The sequence below is a fragment of the Schistocerca cancellata genome, unplaced genomic scaffold (assembly GCF_023864275.1).
Source record: "Schistocerca cancellata isolate TAMUIC-IGC-003103 unplaced genomic scaffold, iqSchCanc2.1 HiC_scaffold_1165, whole genome shotgun sequence".
Lineage (NCBI taxonomy): Eukaryota > Metazoa > Arthropoda > Insecta > Orthoptera > Acrididae > Schistocerca > Schistocerca cancellata.
Genome location: NW_026047164.1, coordinates 42,669 through 56,543, shown reverse-complemented (window position 1 = coordinate 56,543; position 13,875 = coordinate 42,669). Strand labels below are relative to the sequence as shown.

Here is a 13,875-nt window from a genome sequence, read left to right as displayed (position 1 = left end):
ACTTATTCTTCTCAAGTAGGTGATTCATCTCAAATCTAGCGTCCCGATGCTTTCAGAGTCAGCTGCTACGAAATAAAAGTATGCCCCAGGTGAGGCTCGAACTCACAACCCCGGCATTGCTCACGGCTACTGCCTTATAAGTACCGTGCGCTAACCAATTGCGCCACTGGGGCTACAGCAGGGTGCTTTCAGTTAGCGGTATTTGCTTTGCTGCCAACCTGTTGTGGCTACAGACCCATCATACGACCGTCACCTGCGGCCATACTGCGACTTTAGCACCTGGCTACGGATGCTTCATACGATTCTTGTTTCATATGCTACACTTACAAGCATATCAACCGCTTGTCATCACCGAAAAATTGCAGAAAAACGCGCGCCTTGCCTTCTGCTACCTGTCCAACAGCGAGGGCAGATGTGTGGCAAGCTCTAAGCTATGCAGGCGCACCGTGGCCGAGCAGCTGGAGGAGAGATGCCTTCCTTGGCAGCTCCCTGCAGAGTGCGGAAGACCAGAGTGGCCGCGCCGCCGTTGTCAGTGGACGACACGCAGTTGCCGAGCCACGGAGAACACGTTGCTCTGCGATGTGTACCCGCGTCATATGACGAAAGACGAACAGTGGCCCTGTGGCGCAACGGATAACGCGTCTGACTACGGATCAGAAGATTCCAGGTTCGAATCCTGGCAGGGTCGGCATTTTGTTAGTTGCGGGCGCGTAGCTAGGCAGTGCATTCGAATGTTTCCACCTGCGTGGAGTGCAATGTCAATCCTGAGCATCTCGCAGCTGCATCTCGAGACGATCGTGGTAAATATCGCTTCGTGCAAGCGTCAGCGTAGCGTCAGTCGAGCAAAGTCGAGACAAGTCAAGCTGAGAGATGTTGCACAGTTAATTAAACGGTACGCGACGCTGACAACGCTTTTCCAAGTATCCCACGTCACGCAGCAGAGTGGCGCAGTGGAAGCGTGCTGGGCCCATAACCCAGAGGTCCGTGGATCGAAACCACGCTCTGCTAAAATTATTCCTTTTCTTGTGTGCTTCGAGCTCGATCATTAAGCCTGGGGTGCGCTGACCCAGCGTCAACAGCAAACCCTGTAAGTTCTGAAACGATGACGACGTCGTGTGGAGAATACGAGAAACACTTCCTAAGACGCAGAGTTTCTTACGATTCTGCAGCAACTACATTCCTCGATCACAACGTTAATGTCCTATCGGGCCACACGTGCAACTTTCGCGATATAAAAATCGCACCTCCCCGGCGGGGAATCGAACCCCGGTCTCCCGCGTGACAGGCGGGGATACTAACCACTATACTACCGAGGAATACGCAAACGACACGCACAACGCACGCACACTTATTCTTCTCAAGTAGGTGATTCATCTCAAATCTAGCGTCCCGATGCTTTCAGAGTCAGCTGCTACGAAATAAAAGTATGCCCCAGGTGAGGCTCGAACTCACAACCCCGGCATTGCTCACGGCTACTGCCTTATAAGTACCGTGCGCTAACCAATTGCGCCACTGGGGCTACAGCAGGGTGCTTTCAGTTAGCGGTATTTGCTTTGCTGCCAACCTGTTGTGGCTACAGACCCATCATACGACCGTCACCTGCGGCCATACTGCGACTTTAGCACCTGGCTACGGATGCTTCATACGATTCTTGTTTCATATGCTACACTTACAAGCATATCAACCGCTTGTCATCACCGAAAAATTGCAGAAAAACGCGCGCCTTGCCTTCTGCTACCTGTCCAACAGCGAGGGCAGATGTGTGGCAAGCTCTAAGCTATGCAGGCGCACCGTGGCCGAGCAGCTGGAGGAGAGATGCCTTCCTTGGCAGCTCCCTGCAGAGTGCGGAAGACCAGAGTGGCCGCGCCGCCGTTGTCAGTGGACGACACGCAGTTGCCGAGCCACGGAGAACACGTTGCTCTGCGATGTGTACCCGCGTCATATGACGAAAGACGAACAGTGGCCCTGTGGCGCAACGGATAACGCGTCTGACTACGGATCAGAAGATTCCAGGTTCGAATCCTGGCAGGGTCGGCATTTTGTTAGTTGCGGGCGCGTAGCTAGGCAGTGCATTCGAATGTTTCCACCTGCGTGGAGTGCAATGTCAATCCTGAGCATCTCGCAGCTGCATCTCGAGACGATCGTGGTAAATATCGCTTCGTGCAAGCGTCAGCGTAGCGTCAGTCGAGCAAAGTCGAGACAAGTCAAGCTGAGAGATGTTGCACAGTTAATTAAACGGTACGCGACGCTGACAACGCTTTTCCAAGTATCCCACGTCACGCAGCAGAGTGGCGCAGTGGAAGCGTGCTGGGCCCATAACCCAGAGGTCCGTGGATCGAAACCACGCTCTGCTAAAATTATTCCTTTTCTTGTGTGCTTCGAGCTCGATCATTAAGCCTGGGGTGCGCTGACCCAGCGTCAACAGCAAACCCTGTAAGTTCTGAAACGATGACGACGTCGTGTGGAGAATACGAGAAACACTTCCTAAGACGCAGAGTTTCTTACGATTCTGCAGCAACTACATTCCTCGATCACAACGTTAATGTCCTATCGGGCCACACGTGCAACTTTCGCGATATAAAAATCGCACCTCCCCGGCGGGGAATCGAACCCCGGTCTCCCGCGTGACAGGCGGGGATACTAACCACTATACTACCGAGGAATACGCAAACGACACGCACAACGCACGCACACTTATTCTTCTCAAGTAGGTGATTCATCTCAAATCTAGCGTCCCGATGCTTTCAGAGTCAGCTGCTACGAAATAAAAGTATGCCCCAGGTGAGGCTCGAACTCACAACCCCGGCATTGCTCACGGCTACTGCCTTATAAGTACCGTGCGCTAACCAATTGCGCCACTGGGGCTACAGCAGGGTGCTTTCAGTTAGCGGTATTTGCTTTGCTGCCAACCTGTTGTGGCTACAGACCCATCATACGACCGTCACCTGCGGCCATACTGCGACTTTAGCACCTGGCTACGGATGCTTCATACGATTCTTGTTTCATATGCTACACTTACAAGCATATCAACCGCTTGTCATCACCGAAAAATTGCAGAAAAACGCGCGCCTTGCCTTCTGCTACCTGTCCAACAGCGAGGGCAGATGTGTGGCAAGCTCTAAGCTATGCAGGCGCACCGTGGCCGAGCAGCTGGAGGAGAGATGCCTTCCTTGGCAGCTCCCTGCAGAGTGCGGAAGACCAGAGTGGCCGCGCCGCCGTTGTCAGTGGACGACACGCAGTTGCCGAGCCACGGAGAACACGTTGCTCTGCGATGTGTACCCGCGTCATATGACGAAAGACGAACAGTGGCCCTGTGGCGCAACGGATAACGCGTCTGACTACGGATCAGAAGATTCCAGGTTCGAATCCTGGCAGGGTCGGCATTTTGTTAGTTGCGGGCGCGTAGCTAGGCAGTGCATTCGAATGTTTCCACCTGCGTGGAGTGCAATGTCAATCCTGAGCATCTCGCAGCTGCATCTCGAGACGATCGTGGTAAATATCGCTTCGTGCAAGCGTCAGCGTAGCGTCAGTCGAGCAAAGTCGAGACAAGTCAAGCTGAGAGATGTTGCACAGTTAATTAAACGGTACGCGACGCTGACAACGCTTTTCCAAGTATCCCACGTCACGCAGCAGAGTGGCGCAGTGGAAGCGTGCTGGGCCCATAACCCAGAGGTCCGTGGATCGAAACCACGCTCTGCTAAAATTATTCCTTTTCTTGTGTGCTTCGAGCTCGATCATTAAGCCTGGGGTGCGCTGACCCAGCGTCAACAGCAAACCCTGTAAGTTCTGAAACGATGACGACGTCGTGTGGAGAATACGAGAAACACTTCCTAAGACGCAGAGTTTCTTACGATTCTGCAGCAACTACATTTCTCGATCACAACGTTAATGTCCTATCGGGCCACACGTGCAACTTTCGCGATATAAAAATCGCACCTCCCCGGCGGGGAATCGAACCCCGGTCTCCCGCGTGACAGGCGGGGATACTAACCACTATACTACCGAGGAATACGCAAACGACACGCACAACGCACGCACACTTATTCTTCTCAAGTAGGTGATTCATCTCAAATCTAGCGTCCCGATGCTTTCAGAGTCAGCTGCTACGAAATAAAAGTATGCCCCAGGTGAGGCTCGAACTCACAACCCCGGCATTGCTCACGGCTACTGCCTTATAAGTACCGTGCGCTAACCAATTGCGCCACTGGGGCTACAGCACGGTGCTTTCAGTTAGCGGTATTTGCTTTGCTGCCAACCTGTTGTGGCTACAGACCCATCATACGACCGTCACCTGCGGCCATACTGCGACTTTAGCACCTGGCTACGGATGCTTCATACGATTCTTGTTTCATATGCTACACTTACAAGCATATCAACCGCTTGTCATCACCGAAAAATTGCAGAAAAACGCGCGCCTTGCCTTCTGCTACCTGTCCAACAGCGAGGGCAGATGTGTGGCAAGCTCTAAGCTATGCAGGCGCACCGTGGCCGAGCAGCTGGAGGAGAGATGCCTTCCTTGGCAGCTCCCTGCAGAGTGCGGAAGACCAGAGTGGCCGCGCCGCCGTTGTCAGTGGACGACACGCAGTTGCCGAGCCACGGAGAACACGTTGCTCTGCGATGTGTACCCGCGTCATATGACGAAAGACGAACAGTGGCCCTGTGGCGCAACGGATAACGCGTCTGACTACGGATCAGAAGATTCCAGGTTCGAATCTTGGCAGGGTCGGCATTTTGTTAGTTGCGGGCGCGTAGCTAGGCAGTGCATTCGAATGTTTCCACCTGCGTGGAGTGCAATGTCAATCCTGAGCATCTCGCAGCTGCATCTCGAGACGATCGTGGTAAATATCGCTTCGTGCAAGCGTCAGCGTAGCGTCAGTCGAGCAAAGTCGAGACAAGTCAAGCTGAGAGATGTTGCACAGTTAATTAAACGGTACGCGACGCTGACAACGCTTTTCCAAGTATCCCACGTCACGCAGCAGAGTGGCGCAGTGGAAGCGTGCTGGGCCCATAACCCAGAGGTCCGTGGATCGAAACCACGCTCTGCTAAAATTATTCCTTTTCTTGTGTGCTTCGAGCTCGATCATTAAGCCTGGGGTGCGCTGACCCAGCGTCAGCAGCAAACCCTGTAAGTTCTGAAACGATGACGACGTCGTGTGGAGAATACGAGAAACACTTCCTAAGACGCAGAGTTTCTTACGATTCTGCAGCAACTACATTTCTCGATCACAACGTTAATGTCCTATCGGGCCACACGTGCAACTTTCGCGATATAAAAATCGCACCTCCCCGGCGGGGAATCGAACCCCGGTCTCCCGCGTGACAGGCGGGGATACTAACCACTATACTACCGAGGAATACGCAAACGACACGCACAACGCACGCACACTTATTCTTCTCAAGTAGGTGATTCATCTCAAATCTAGCGTCCCGATGCTTTCAGAGTCAGCTGCTACGAAATAAAAGTATGCCCCAGGTGAGGCTCGAACTCACAACCCCGGCATTGCTCACGGCTACTGCCTTATAAGTACCGTGCGCTAACCAATTGCGCCACTGGGGCTACAGCAGGGTGCTTTCAGTTAGCGGTATTTGCTTTGCTGCCAACCTGTTGTGGCTACAGACCCATCATACGACCGTCACCTGCGGCCATACTGCGACTTTAGCACCTGGCTACGGATGCTTCATACGATTCTTGTTTCATATGCTACACTTACAAGCATATCAACCGCTTGTCATCACCGAAAAATTGCAGAAAAACGCGCGCCTTGCCTTCTGCTACCTGTCCAACAGCGAGGGCAGATGTGTGGCAAGCTCTAAGCTATGCAGGCGCACCGTGGCCGAGCAGCTGGAGGAGAGATGCCTTCCTTGGCAGCTCCCTGCAGAGTGCGGAAGACCAGAGTGGCCGCGCCGCCGTTGTCAGTGGACGACACGCAGTTGCCGAGCCACGGAGAACACGTTGCTCTGCGATGTGTACCCGCGTCATATGACGAAAGACGAACAGTGGCCCTGTGGCGCAACGGATAACGCGTCTGACTACGGATCAGAAGATTCCAGGTTCGAATCCTGGCAGGGTCGGCATTTTGTTAGTTGCGGGCGCGTAGCTAGGCAGTGCATTCGAATGTTTCCACCTGCGTGGAGTGCAATGTCAATCCTGAGCATCTCGCAGCTGCATCTCGAGACGATCGTGGTAAATATCGCTTCGTGCAAGCGTCAGCGTAGCGTCAGTCGAGCAAAGTCGAGACAAGTCAAGCTGAGAGATGTTGCACAGTTAATTAAACGGTACGCGACGCTGACAACGCTTTTCCAAGTATCCCACGTCACGCAGCAGAGTGGCGCAGTGGAAGCGTGCTGGGCCCATAACCCAGAGGTCCGTGGATCGAAACCACGCTCTGCTAAAATTATTCCTTTTCTTGTGTGCTTCGAGCTCGATCATTAAGCCTGGGGTGCGCTGACCCAGCGTCAACAGCAAACCCTGTAAGTTCTGAAACGATGACGACGTCGTGTGGAGAATACGAGAAACACTTCCTAAGACGCAGAGTTTCTTACGATTCTGCAGCAACTACATTTCTCGATCACAACGTTAATGTCCTATCGGGCCACACGTGCAACTTTCGCGATATAAAAATCGCACCTCCCCGGCGGGGAATCGAACCCCGGTCTCCCGCGTGACAGGCGGGGATACTAACCACTATACTACCGAGGAATACGCAAACGACACGCACAACGCACGCACACTTATTCTTCTCAAGTAGGTGATTCATCTCAAATCTAGCGTCCCGATGCTTTCAGAGTCAGCTGCTACGAAATAAAAGTATGCCCCAGGTGAGGCTCGAACTCACAACCCCGGCATTGCTCACGGCTACTGCCTTATAAGTACCGTGCGCTAACCAATTGCGCCACTGGGGCTACAGCAGGGTGCTTTCAGTTAGCGGTATTTGCTTTGCTGCCAACCTGTTGTGGCTACAGACCCATCATACGACCGTCACCTGCGGCCATACTGCGACTTTAGCACCTGGCTACGGATGCTTCATACGATTCTTGTTTCATATGCTACACTTACAAGCATATCAACCGCTTGTCATCACCGAAAAATTGCAGAAAAACGCGCGCCTTGCCTTCTGCTACCTGTCCAACAGCGAGGGCAGATGTGTGGCAAGCTCTAAGCTATGCAGGCGCACCGTGGCCGAGCAGCTGGAGGAGAGATGCCTTCCTTGGCAGCTCCCTGCAGAGTGCGGAAGACCAGAGTGGCCGCGCCGCCGTTGTCAGTGGACGACACGCAGTTGCCGAGCCACGGAGAACACGTTGCTCTGCGATGTGTACCCGCGTCATATGACGAAAGACGAACAGTGGCCCTGTGGCGCAACGGATAACGCGTCTGACTACGGATCAGAAGATTCCAGGTTCGAATCCTGGCAGGGTCGGCATTTTGTTAGTTGCGGGCGCGTAGCTAGGCAGTGCATTCGAATGTTTCCACCTGCGTGGAGTGCAATGTCAATCCTGAGCATCTCGCAGCTGCATCTCGAGACGATCGTGGTAAATATCGCTTCGTGCAAGCGTCAGCGTAGCGTCAGTCGAGCAAAGTCGAGACAAGTCAAGCTGAGAGATGTTGCACAGTTAATTAAACGGTACGCGACGCTGACAACGCTTTTCCAAGTATCCCACGTCACGCAGCAGAGTGGCGCAGTGGAAGCGTGCTGGGCCCATAACCCAGAGGTCCGTGGATCGAAACCACGCTCTGCTAAAATTATTCCTTTTCTTGTGTGCTTCGAGCTCGATCATTAAGCCTGGGGTGCGCTGACCCAGCGTCAACAGCAAACCCTGTAAGTTCTGAAACGATGACGACGTCGTGTGGAGAATACGAGAAACACTTCCTAAGACGCAGAGTTTCTTACGATTCTGCAGCAACTACATTTCTCGATCACAACGTTAATGTCCTATCGGGCCACACGTGCAACTTTCGCGATATAAAAATCGCACCTCCCCGGCGGGGAATCGAACCCCGGTCTCCCGCGTGACAGGCGGGGATACTAACCACTATACTACCGAGGAATACGCAAACGACACGCACAACGCACGCACACTTATTCTTCTCAAGTAGGTGATTCATCTCAAATCTAGCGTCCCGATGCTTTCAGAGTCAGCTGCTACGAAATAAAAGTATGCCCCAGGTGAGGCTCGAACTCACAACCCCGGCATTGCTCACGGCTACTGCCTTATAAGTACCGTGCGCTAACCAATTGCGCCACTGGGGCTACAGCAGGGTGCTTTCAGTTAGCGGTATTTGCTTTGCTGCCAACCTGTTGTGGCTACAGACCCATCATACGACCGTCACCTGCGGCCATACTGCGACTTTAGCACCTGGCTACGGATGCTTCATACGATTCTTGTTTCATATGCTACACTTACAAGCATATCAACCGCTTGTCATCACCGAAAAATTGCAGAAAAACGCGCGCCTTGCCTTCTGCTACCTGTCCAACAGCGAGGGCAGATGTGTGGCAAGCTCTAAGCTATGCAGGCGCACCGTGGCCGAGCAGCTGGAGGAGAGATGCCTTCCTTGGCAGCTCCCTGCAGAGTGCGGAAGACCAGAGTGGCCGCGCCGCCGTTGTCAGTGGACGACACGCAGTTGCCGAGCCACGGAGAACACGTTGCTCTGCGATGTGTACCCGCGTCATATGACGAAAGACGAACAGTGGCCCTGTGGCGCAACGGATAACGCGTCTGACTACGGATCAGAAGATTCCAGGTTCGAATCCTGGCAGGGTCGGCATTTTGTTAGTTGCGGGCGCGTAGCTAGGCAGTGCATTCGAATGTTTCCACCTGCGTGGAGTGCAATGTCAATCCTGAGCATCTCGCAGCTGCATCTCGAGACGATCGTGGTAAATATCGCTTCGTGCAAGCGTCAGCGTAGCGTCAGTCGAGCAAAGTCGAGACAAGTCAAGCTGAGAGATGTTGCACAGTTAATTAAACGGTACGCGACGCTGACAACGCTTTTCCAAGTATCCCACGTCACGCAGCAGAGTGGCGCAGTGGAAGCGTGCTGGGCCCATAACCCAGAGGTCCGTGGATCGAAACCACGCTCTGCTAAAATTATTCCTTTTCTTGTGTGCTTCGAGCTCGATCATTAAGCCTGGGGTGCGCTGACCCAGCGTCAACAGCAAACCCTGTAAGTTCTGAAACGATGACGACGTCGTGTGGAGAATACGAGAAACACTTCCTAAGACGCAGAGTTTCTTACGATTCTGCAGCAACTACATTCCTCGATCACAACGTTAATGTCCTATCGGGCCACACGTGCAACTTTCGCGATATAAAAATCGCACCTCCCCGGCGGGGAATCGAACCCCGGTCTCCCGCGTGACAGGCGGGGATACTAACCACTATACTACCGAGGAATACGCAAACGACACGCACAACGCACGCACACTTATTGTTCTCAAGTAGGTGATTCATCTCAAATCTAGCGTCCCGATGCTTTCAGAGTCAGCTGCTACGAAATAAAAGTATGCCCCAGGTGAGGCTCGAACTCACAACCCCGGCATTGCTCACGGCTACTGCCTTATAAGTACCGTGCGCTAACCAATTGCGCCACTGGGGCTACAGCAGGGTGCTTTCAGTTAGCGGTATTTGCTTTGCTGCCAACCTGTTGTGGCTACAGACCCATCATACGACCGTCACCTGCGGCCATACTGCGACTTTAGCACCTGGCTACGGATGCTTCATACGATTCTTGTTTCATATGCTACACTTACAAGCATATCAACCGCTTGTCATCACCGAAAAATTGCAGAAAAACGCGCGCCTTGCCTTCTGCTACCTGTCCAACAGCGAGGGCAGATGTGTGGCAAGCTCTAAGCTATGCAGGCGCACCGTGGCCGAGCAGCTGGAGGAGAGATGCCTTCCTTGGCAGCTCCCTGCAGAGTGCGGAAGACCAGAGTGGCCGCGCCGCCGTTGTCAGTGGACGACACGCAGTTGCCGAGCCACGGAGAACACGTTGCTCTGCGATGTGTACCCGCGTCATATGACGAAAGACGAACAGTGGCCCTGTGGCGCAACGGATAACGCGTCTGACTACGGATCAGAAGATTCCAGGTTCGAATCTTGGCAGGGTCGGCATTTTGTTAGTTGCGGGCGCGTAGCTAGGCAGTGCATTCGAATGTTTCCACCTGCGTGGAGTGCAATGTCAATCCTGAGCATCTCGCAGCTGCATCTCGAGACGATCGTGGTAAATATCGCTTCGTGCAAGCGTCAGCGTAGCGTCAGTCGAGCAAAGTCGAGACAAGTCAAGCTGAGAGATGTTGCACAGTTAATTAAACGGTACGCGACGCTGACAACGCTTTTCCAAGTATCCCACGTCACGCAGCAGAGTGGCGCAGTGGAAGCGTGCTGGGCCCATAACCCAGAGGTCCGTGGATCGAAACCACGCTCTGCTAAAATTATTCCTTTTCTTGTGTGCTTCGAGCTCGATCATTAAGCCTGGGGTGCGCTGACCCAGCGTCAACAGCAAACCCTGTAAGTTCTGAAACGATGACGACGTCGTGTGGAGAATACGAGAAACACTTCCTAAGACGCAGAGTTTCTTACGATTCTGCAGCAACTACATTTCTCGATCACAACGTTAATGTCCTATCGGGCCACACGTGCAACTTTCGCGATATAAAAATCGCACCTCCCCGGCGGGGAATCGAACCCCGGTCTCCCGCGTGACAGGCGGGGATACTAACCACTATACTACCGAGGAATACGCAAACGACACGCACAACGCACGCACACTTATTCTTCTCAAGTAGGTGATTCATCTCAAATCTAGCGTCCCGATGCTTTCAGAGTCAGCTGCTACGAAATAAAAGTATGCCCCAGGTGAGGCTCGAACTCACAACCCCGGCATTGCTCACGGCTACTGCCTTATAAGTACCGTGCGCTAACCAATTGCGCCACTGGGGCTACAGCAGGGTGCTTTCAGTTAGCGGTATTTGCTTTGCTGCCAACCTGTTGTGGCTACAGACCCATCATACGACCGTCACCTGCGGCCATACTGCGACTTTAGCACCTGGCTACGGATGCTTCATACGATTCTTGTTTCATATGCTACACTTACAAGCATATCAACCGCTTGTCATCACCGAAAAATTGCAGAAAAACGCGCGCCTTGCCTTCTGCTACCTGTCCAACAGCGAGGGCAGATGTGTGGCAAGCTCTAAGCTATGCAGGCGCACCGTGGCCGAGCAGCTGGAGGAGAGATGCCTTCCTTGGCAGCTCCCTGCAGAGTGCGGAAGACCAGAGTGGCCGCGCCGCCGTTGTCAGTGGACGACACGCAGTTGCCGAGCCACGGAGAACACGTTGCTCTGCGATGTGTACCCGCGTCATATGACGAAAGACGAACAGTGGCCCTGTGGCGCAACGGATAACGCGTCTGACTACGGATCAGAAGATTCCAGGTTCGAATCTTGGCAGGGTCGGCATTTTGTTAGTTGCGGGCGCGTAGCTAGGCAGTGCATTCGAATGTTTCCACCTGCGTGGAGTGCAATGTCAATCCTGAGCATCTCGCAGCTGCATCTCGAGACGATCGTGGTAAATATCGCTTCGTGCAAGCGTCAGCGTAGCGTCAGTCGAGCAAAGTCGAGACAAGTCAAGCTGAGAGATGTTGCACAGTTAATTAAACGGTACGCGACGCTGACAACGCTTTTCCAAGTATCCCACGTCACGCAGCAGAGTGGCGCAGTGGAAGCGTGCTGGGCCCATAACCCAGAGGTCCGTGGATCGAAACCACGCTCTGCTAAAATTATTCCTTTTCTTGTGTGCTTCGAGCTCGATCATTAAGCCTGGGGTGCGCTGACCCAGCGTCAACAGCAAACCCTGTAAGTTCTGAAACGATGACGACGTCGTGTGGAGAATACGAGAAACACTTCCTAAGACGCAGAGTTTCTTACGATTCTGCAGCAACTACATTTCTCGATCACAACGTTAATGTCCTATCGGGCCACACGTGCAACTTTCGCGATATAAAAATCGCACCTCCCCGGCGGGGAATCGAACCCCGGTCTCCCGCGTGACAGGCGGGGATACTAACCACTATACTACCGAGGAATACGCAAACGACACGCACAACGCACGCACACTTATTCTTCTCAAGTAGGTGATTCATCTCAAATCTAGCGTCCCGATGCTTTCAGAGTCAGCTGCTACGAAATAAAAGTATGCCCCAGGTGAGGCTCGAACTCACAACCCCGGCATTGCTCACGGCTACTGCCTTATAAGTACCGTGCGCTAACCAATTGCGCCACTGGGGCTACAGCAGGGTGCTTTCAGTTAGCGGTATTTGCTTTGCTGCCAACCTGTTGTGGCTACAGACCCATCATACGACCGTCACCTGCGGCCATACTGCGACTTTAGCACCTGGCTACGGATGCTTCATACGATTCTTGTTTCATATGCTACACTTACAAGCATATCAACCGCTTGTCATCACCGAAAAATTGCAGAAAAACGCGCGCCTTGCCTTCTGCTACCTGTCCAACAGCGAGGGCAGATGTGTGGCAAGCTCTAAGCTATGCAGGCGCACCGTGGCCGAGCAGCTGGAGGAGAGATGCCTTCCTTGGCAGCTCCCTGCAGAGTGCGGAAGACCAGAGTGGCCGCGCCGCCGTTGTCAGTGGACGACACGCAGTTGCCGAGCCACGGAGAACACGTTGCTCTGCGATGTGTACCCGCGTCATATGACGAAAGACGAACAGTGGCCCTGTGGCGCAACGGATAACGCGTCTGACTACGGATCAGAAGATTCCAGGTTCGAATCTTGGCAGGGTCGGCATTTTGTTAGTTGCGGGCGCGTAGCTAGGCAGTGCATTCGAATGTTTCCACCTGCGTGGAGTGCAATGTCAATCCTGAGCATCTCGCAGCTGCATCTCGAGACGATCGTGGTAAATATCGCTTCGTGCAAGCGTCAGCGTAGCGTCAGTCGAGCAAAGTCGAGACAAGTCAAGCTGAGAGATGTTGCACAGTTAATTAAACGGTACGCGACGCTGACAACGCTTTTCCAAGTATCCCACGTCACGCAGCAGAGTGGCGCAGTGGAAGCGTGCTGGGCCCATAACCCAGAGGTCCGTGGATCGAAACCACGCTCTGCTAAAATTATTCCTTTTCTTGTGTGCTTCGAGCTCGATCATTAAGCCTGGGGTGCGCTGACCCAGCGTCAACAGCAAACCCTGTAAGTTCTGAAACGATGACGACGTCGTGTGGAGAATACGAGAAACACTTCCTAAGACGCAGAGTTTCTTACGATTCTGCAGCAACTACATTTCTCGATCACAACGTTAATGTCCTATCGGGCCACACGTGCAACTTTCGCGATATAAAAATCGCACCTCCCCGGCGGGGAATCGAACCCCGGTCTCCCGCGTGACAGGCGGGGATACTAACCACTATACTACCGAGGAATACGCAAACGACACGCACAACGCACGCACACTTATTCTTCTCAAGTAGGTGATTCATCTCAAATCTAGCGTCCCGATGCTTTCAGAGTCAGCTGCTACGAAATAAAAGTATGCCCCAGGTGAGGCTCGAACTCACAACCCCGGCATTGCTCACGGCTACTGCCTTATAAGTACCGTGCGCTAACCAATTGCGCCACTGGGGCTACAGCAGGGTGCTTTCAGTTAGCGGTATTTGCTTTGCTGCCAACCTGTTGTGGCTACAGACCCATCATACGACCGTCACCTGCGGCCATTCTGCGACTTTAGCACCTGGCTACGGATGCTTCATACGATTCTTGTTTCATATGCTACACTTACAAGCATATCAACCGCTTGTCATCACCGAAAAATTGCAGAAAAACGCGCGCCTTGCCTTCTGCTACCTGTCCAACAGCGAGGGCAGATG

At 53.2% G+C, this 13,875-nt stretch overlaps 41 non-coding genes across 41 annotated transcripts; 20 read left to right on the top strand and 21 right to left on the bottom strand.

Moving 5' to 3' along the window:
- Nucleotides 1-81: 81 nt before the first annotated feature.
- Nucleotides 82-173, bottom strand: Trnai-uau (transfer RNA isoleucine (anticodon UAU)). Its single transcript is given in 2 exon segments — nucleotides 82-117; nucleotides 136-173. It is a non-coding gene; the product is annotated as a tRNA-Ile (tRNA).
- A 442-nt stretch (nucleotides 174-615) lies between these two features.
- Trnar-acg (transfer RNA arginine (anticodon ACG)) lies at nucleotides 616-688 on the top strand. Its single transcript has one exon. It is a non-coding gene; the product is annotated as a tRNA-Arg (tRNA).
- Nucleotides 689-936: 248 nt separating this feature from the next.
- Trnam-cau (transfer RNA methionine (anticodon CAU)) lies at nucleotides 937-1,008 on the top strand. Its single transcript has one exon. It is a non-coding gene; the product is annotated as a tRNA-Met (tRNA).
- A 236-nt stretch (nucleotides 1,009-1,244) lies between these two features.
- On the bottom strand, nucleotides 1,245-1,316 carry Trnad-guc (transfer RNA aspartic acid (anticodon GUC)). Its single transcript has one exon. It is a non-coding gene; the product is annotated as a tRNA-Asp (tRNA).
- A 111-nt stretch (nucleotides 1,317-1,427) lies between these two features.
- Trnai-uau (transfer RNA isoleucine (anticodon UAU)) lies at nucleotides 1,428-1,519 on the bottom strand. The gene is given in 2 exon segments: nucleotides 1,428-1,463; nucleotides 1,482-1,519. It is a non-coding gene; the product is annotated as a tRNA-Ile (tRNA).
- A 442-nt stretch (nucleotides 1,520-1,961) lies between these two features.
- Nucleotides 1,962-2,034, top strand: Trnar-acg (transfer RNA arginine (anticodon ACG)). Its single transcript has one exon. It is a non-coding gene; the product is annotated as a tRNA-Arg (tRNA).
- Nucleotides 2,035-2,282: 248 nt separating this feature from the next.
- Trnam-cau (transfer RNA methionine (anticodon CAU)) lies at nucleotides 2,283-2,354 on the top strand. Its single transcript has one exon. It is a non-coding gene; the product is annotated as a tRNA-Met (tRNA).
- A 236-nt stretch (nucleotides 2,355-2,590) lies between these two features.
- Trnad-guc (transfer RNA aspartic acid (anticodon GUC)) lies at nucleotides 2,591-2,662 on the bottom strand. The gene has a single exon. It is a non-coding gene; the product is annotated as a tRNA-Asp (tRNA).
- A 111-nt stretch (nucleotides 2,663-2,773) lies between these two features.
- On the bottom strand, nucleotides 2,774-2,865 carry Trnai-uau (transfer RNA isoleucine (anticodon UAU)). Its single transcript is given in 2 exon segments — nucleotides 2,774-2,809; nucleotides 2,828-2,865. It is a non-coding gene; the product is annotated as a tRNA-Ile (tRNA).
- A 442-nt stretch (nucleotides 2,866-3,307) lies between these two features.
- Trnar-acg (transfer RNA arginine (anticodon ACG)) lies at nucleotides 3,308-3,380 on the top strand. The gene has a single exon. It is a non-coding gene; the product is annotated as a tRNA-Arg (tRNA).
- Nucleotides 3,381-3,628: 248 nt separating this feature from the next.
- Trnam-cau (transfer RNA methionine (anticodon CAU)) lies at nucleotides 3,629-3,700 on the top strand. Its single transcript has one exon. It is a non-coding gene; the product is annotated as a tRNA-Met (tRNA).
- Nucleotides 3,701-3,936: 236 nt separating this feature from the next.
- Trnad-guc (transfer RNA aspartic acid (anticodon GUC)) lies at nucleotides 3,937-4,008 on the bottom strand. Its single transcript has one exon. It is a non-coding gene; the product is annotated as a tRNA-Asp (tRNA).
- A 111-nt stretch (nucleotides 4,009-4,119) lies between these two features.
- On the bottom strand, nucleotides 4,120-4,211 carry Trnai-uau (transfer RNA isoleucine (anticodon UAU)). Its single transcript is given in 2 exon segments — nucleotides 4,120-4,155; nucleotides 4,174-4,211. It is a non-coding gene; the product is annotated as a tRNA-Ile (tRNA).
- A 442-nt stretch (nucleotides 4,212-4,653) lies between these two features.
- Nucleotides 4,654-4,726, top strand: Trnar-acg (transfer RNA arginine (anticodon ACG)). Its single transcript has one exon. It is a non-coding gene; the product is annotated as a tRNA-Arg (tRNA).
- Nucleotides 4,727-4,974: 248 nt separating this feature from the next.
- Trnam-cau (transfer RNA methionine (anticodon CAU)) lies at nucleotides 4,975-5,046 on the top strand. Its single transcript has one exon. It is a non-coding gene; the product is annotated as a tRNA-Met (tRNA).
- Nucleotides 5,047-5,282: 236 nt separating this feature from the next.
- On the bottom strand, nucleotides 5,283-5,354 carry Trnad-guc (transfer RNA aspartic acid (anticodon GUC)). The gene has a single exon. It is a non-coding gene; the product is annotated as a tRNA-Asp (tRNA).
- A 111-nt stretch (nucleotides 5,355-5,465) lies between these two features.
- Nucleotides 5,466-5,557, bottom strand: Trnai-uau (transfer RNA isoleucine (anticodon UAU)). The gene is given in 2 exon segments: nucleotides 5,466-5,501; nucleotides 5,520-5,557. It is a non-coding gene; the product is annotated as a tRNA-Ile (tRNA).
- Nucleotides 5,558-5,999: 442 nt separating this feature from the next.
- Trnar-acg (transfer RNA arginine (anticodon ACG)) lies at nucleotides 6,000-6,072 on the top strand. The gene has a single exon. It is a non-coding gene; the product is annotated as a tRNA-Arg (tRNA).
- A 248-nt stretch (nucleotides 6,073-6,320) lies between these two features.
- Trnam-cau (transfer RNA methionine (anticodon CAU)) lies at nucleotides 6,321-6,392 on the top strand. The gene has a single exon. It is a non-coding gene; the product is annotated as a tRNA-Met (tRNA).
- A 236-nt stretch (nucleotides 6,393-6,628) lies between these two features.
- Nucleotides 6,629-6,700, bottom strand: Trnad-guc (transfer RNA aspartic acid (anticodon GUC)). The gene has a single exon. It is a non-coding gene; the product is annotated as a tRNA-Asp (tRNA).
- Nucleotides 6,701-6,811: 111 nt separating this feature from the next.
- Trnai-uau (transfer RNA isoleucine (anticodon UAU)) lies at nucleotides 6,812-6,903 on the bottom strand. Its single transcript is given in 2 exon segments — nucleotides 6,812-6,847; nucleotides 6,866-6,903. It is a non-coding gene; the product is annotated as a tRNA-Ile (tRNA).
- A 442-nt stretch (nucleotides 6,904-7,345) lies between these two features.
- On the top strand, nucleotides 7,346-7,418 carry Trnar-acg (transfer RNA arginine (anticodon ACG)). Its single transcript has one exon. It is a non-coding gene; the product is annotated as a tRNA-Arg (tRNA).
- A 248-nt stretch (nucleotides 7,419-7,666) lies between these two features.
- On the top strand, nucleotides 7,667-7,738 carry Trnam-cau (transfer RNA methionine (anticodon CAU)). The gene has a single exon. It is a non-coding gene; the product is annotated as a tRNA-Met (tRNA).
- Nucleotides 7,739-7,974: 236 nt separating this feature from the next.
- On the bottom strand, nucleotides 7,975-8,046 carry Trnad-guc (transfer RNA aspartic acid (anticodon GUC)). Its single transcript has one exon. It is a non-coding gene; the product is annotated as a tRNA-Asp (tRNA).
- Nucleotides 8,047-8,157: 111 nt separating this feature from the next.
- On the bottom strand, nucleotides 8,158-8,249 carry Trnai-uau (transfer RNA isoleucine (anticodon UAU)). The gene is given in 2 exon segments: nucleotides 8,158-8,193; nucleotides 8,212-8,249. It is a non-coding gene; the product is annotated as a tRNA-Ile (tRNA).
- A 442-nt stretch (nucleotides 8,250-8,691) lies between these two features.
- Trnar-acg (transfer RNA arginine (anticodon ACG)) lies at nucleotides 8,692-8,764 on the top strand. The gene has a single exon. It is a non-coding gene; the product is annotated as a tRNA-Arg (tRNA).
- A 248-nt stretch (nucleotides 8,765-9,012) lies between these two features.
- Nucleotides 9,013-9,084, top strand: Trnam-cau (transfer RNA methionine (anticodon CAU)). Its single transcript has one exon. It is a non-coding gene; the product is annotated as a tRNA-Met (tRNA).
- A 236-nt stretch (nucleotides 9,085-9,320) lies between these two features.
- Trnad-guc (transfer RNA aspartic acid (anticodon GUC)) lies at nucleotides 9,321-9,392 on the bottom strand. Its single transcript has one exon. It is a non-coding gene; the product is annotated as a tRNA-Asp (tRNA).
- A 111-nt stretch (nucleotides 9,393-9,503) lies between these two features.
- Trnai-uau (transfer RNA isoleucine (anticodon UAU)) lies at nucleotides 9,504-9,595 on the bottom strand. Its single transcript is given in 2 exon segments — nucleotides 9,504-9,539; nucleotides 9,558-9,595. It is a non-coding gene; the product is annotated as a tRNA-Ile (tRNA).
- A 442-nt stretch (nucleotides 9,596-10,037) lies between these two features.
- On the top strand, nucleotides 10,038-10,110 carry Trnar-acg (transfer RNA arginine (anticodon ACG)). Its single transcript has one exon. It is a non-coding gene; the product is annotated as a tRNA-Arg (tRNA).
- Nucleotides 10,111-10,358: 248 nt separating this feature from the next.
- Nucleotides 10,359-10,430, top strand: Trnam-cau (transfer RNA methionine (anticodon CAU)). Its single transcript has one exon. It is a non-coding gene; the product is annotated as a tRNA-Met (tRNA).
- Nucleotides 10,431-10,666: 236 nt separating this feature from the next.
- Nucleotides 10,667-10,738, bottom strand: Trnad-guc (transfer RNA aspartic acid (anticodon GUC)). Its single transcript has one exon. It is a non-coding gene; the product is annotated as a tRNA-Asp (tRNA).
- A 111-nt stretch (nucleotides 10,739-10,849) lies between these two features.
- Trnai-uau (transfer RNA isoleucine (anticodon UAU)) lies at nucleotides 10,850-10,941 on the bottom strand. The gene is given in 2 exon segments: nucleotides 10,850-10,885; nucleotides 10,904-10,941. It is a non-coding gene; the product is annotated as a tRNA-Ile (tRNA).
- A 442-nt stretch (nucleotides 10,942-11,383) lies between these two features.
- On the top strand, nucleotides 11,384-11,456 carry Trnar-acg (transfer RNA arginine (anticodon ACG)). The gene has a single exon. It is a non-coding gene; the product is annotated as a tRNA-Arg (tRNA).
- A 248-nt stretch (nucleotides 11,457-11,704) lies between these two features.
- On the top strand, nucleotides 11,705-11,776 carry Trnam-cau (transfer RNA methionine (anticodon CAU)). The gene has a single exon. It is a non-coding gene; the product is annotated as a tRNA-Met (tRNA).
- A 236-nt stretch (nucleotides 11,777-12,012) lies between these two features.
- On the bottom strand, nucleotides 12,013-12,084 carry Trnad-guc (transfer RNA aspartic acid (anticodon GUC)). Its single transcript has one exon. It is a non-coding gene; the product is annotated as a tRNA-Asp (tRNA).
- A 111-nt stretch (nucleotides 12,085-12,195) lies between these two features.
- Trnai-uau (transfer RNA isoleucine (anticodon UAU)) lies at nucleotides 12,196-12,287 on the bottom strand. Its single transcript is given in 2 exon segments — nucleotides 12,196-12,231; nucleotides 12,250-12,287. It is a non-coding gene; the product is annotated as a tRNA-Ile (tRNA).
- A 442-nt stretch (nucleotides 12,288-12,729) lies between these two features.
- Nucleotides 12,730-12,802, top strand: Trnar-acg (transfer RNA arginine (anticodon ACG)). Its single transcript has one exon. It is a non-coding gene; the product is annotated as a tRNA-Arg (tRNA).
- A 248-nt stretch (nucleotides 12,803-13,050) lies between these two features.
- Nucleotides 13,051-13,122, top strand: Trnam-cau (transfer RNA methionine (anticodon CAU)). The gene has a single exon. It is a non-coding gene; the product is annotated as a tRNA-Met (tRNA).
- Nucleotides 13,123-13,358: 236 nt separating this feature from the next.
- Nucleotides 13,359-13,430, bottom strand: Trnad-guc (transfer RNA aspartic acid (anticodon GUC)). Its single transcript has one exon. It is a non-coding gene; the product is annotated as a tRNA-Asp (tRNA).
- Nucleotides 13,431-13,541: 111 nt separating this feature from the next.
- On the bottom strand, nucleotides 13,542-13,633 carry Trnai-uau (transfer RNA isoleucine (anticodon UAU)). The gene is given in 2 exon segments: nucleotides 13,542-13,577; nucleotides 13,596-13,633. It is a non-coding gene; the product is annotated as a tRNA-Ile (tRNA).
- Between the last annotated feature and the right edge of the window lie 242 nt (nucleotides 13,634-13,875).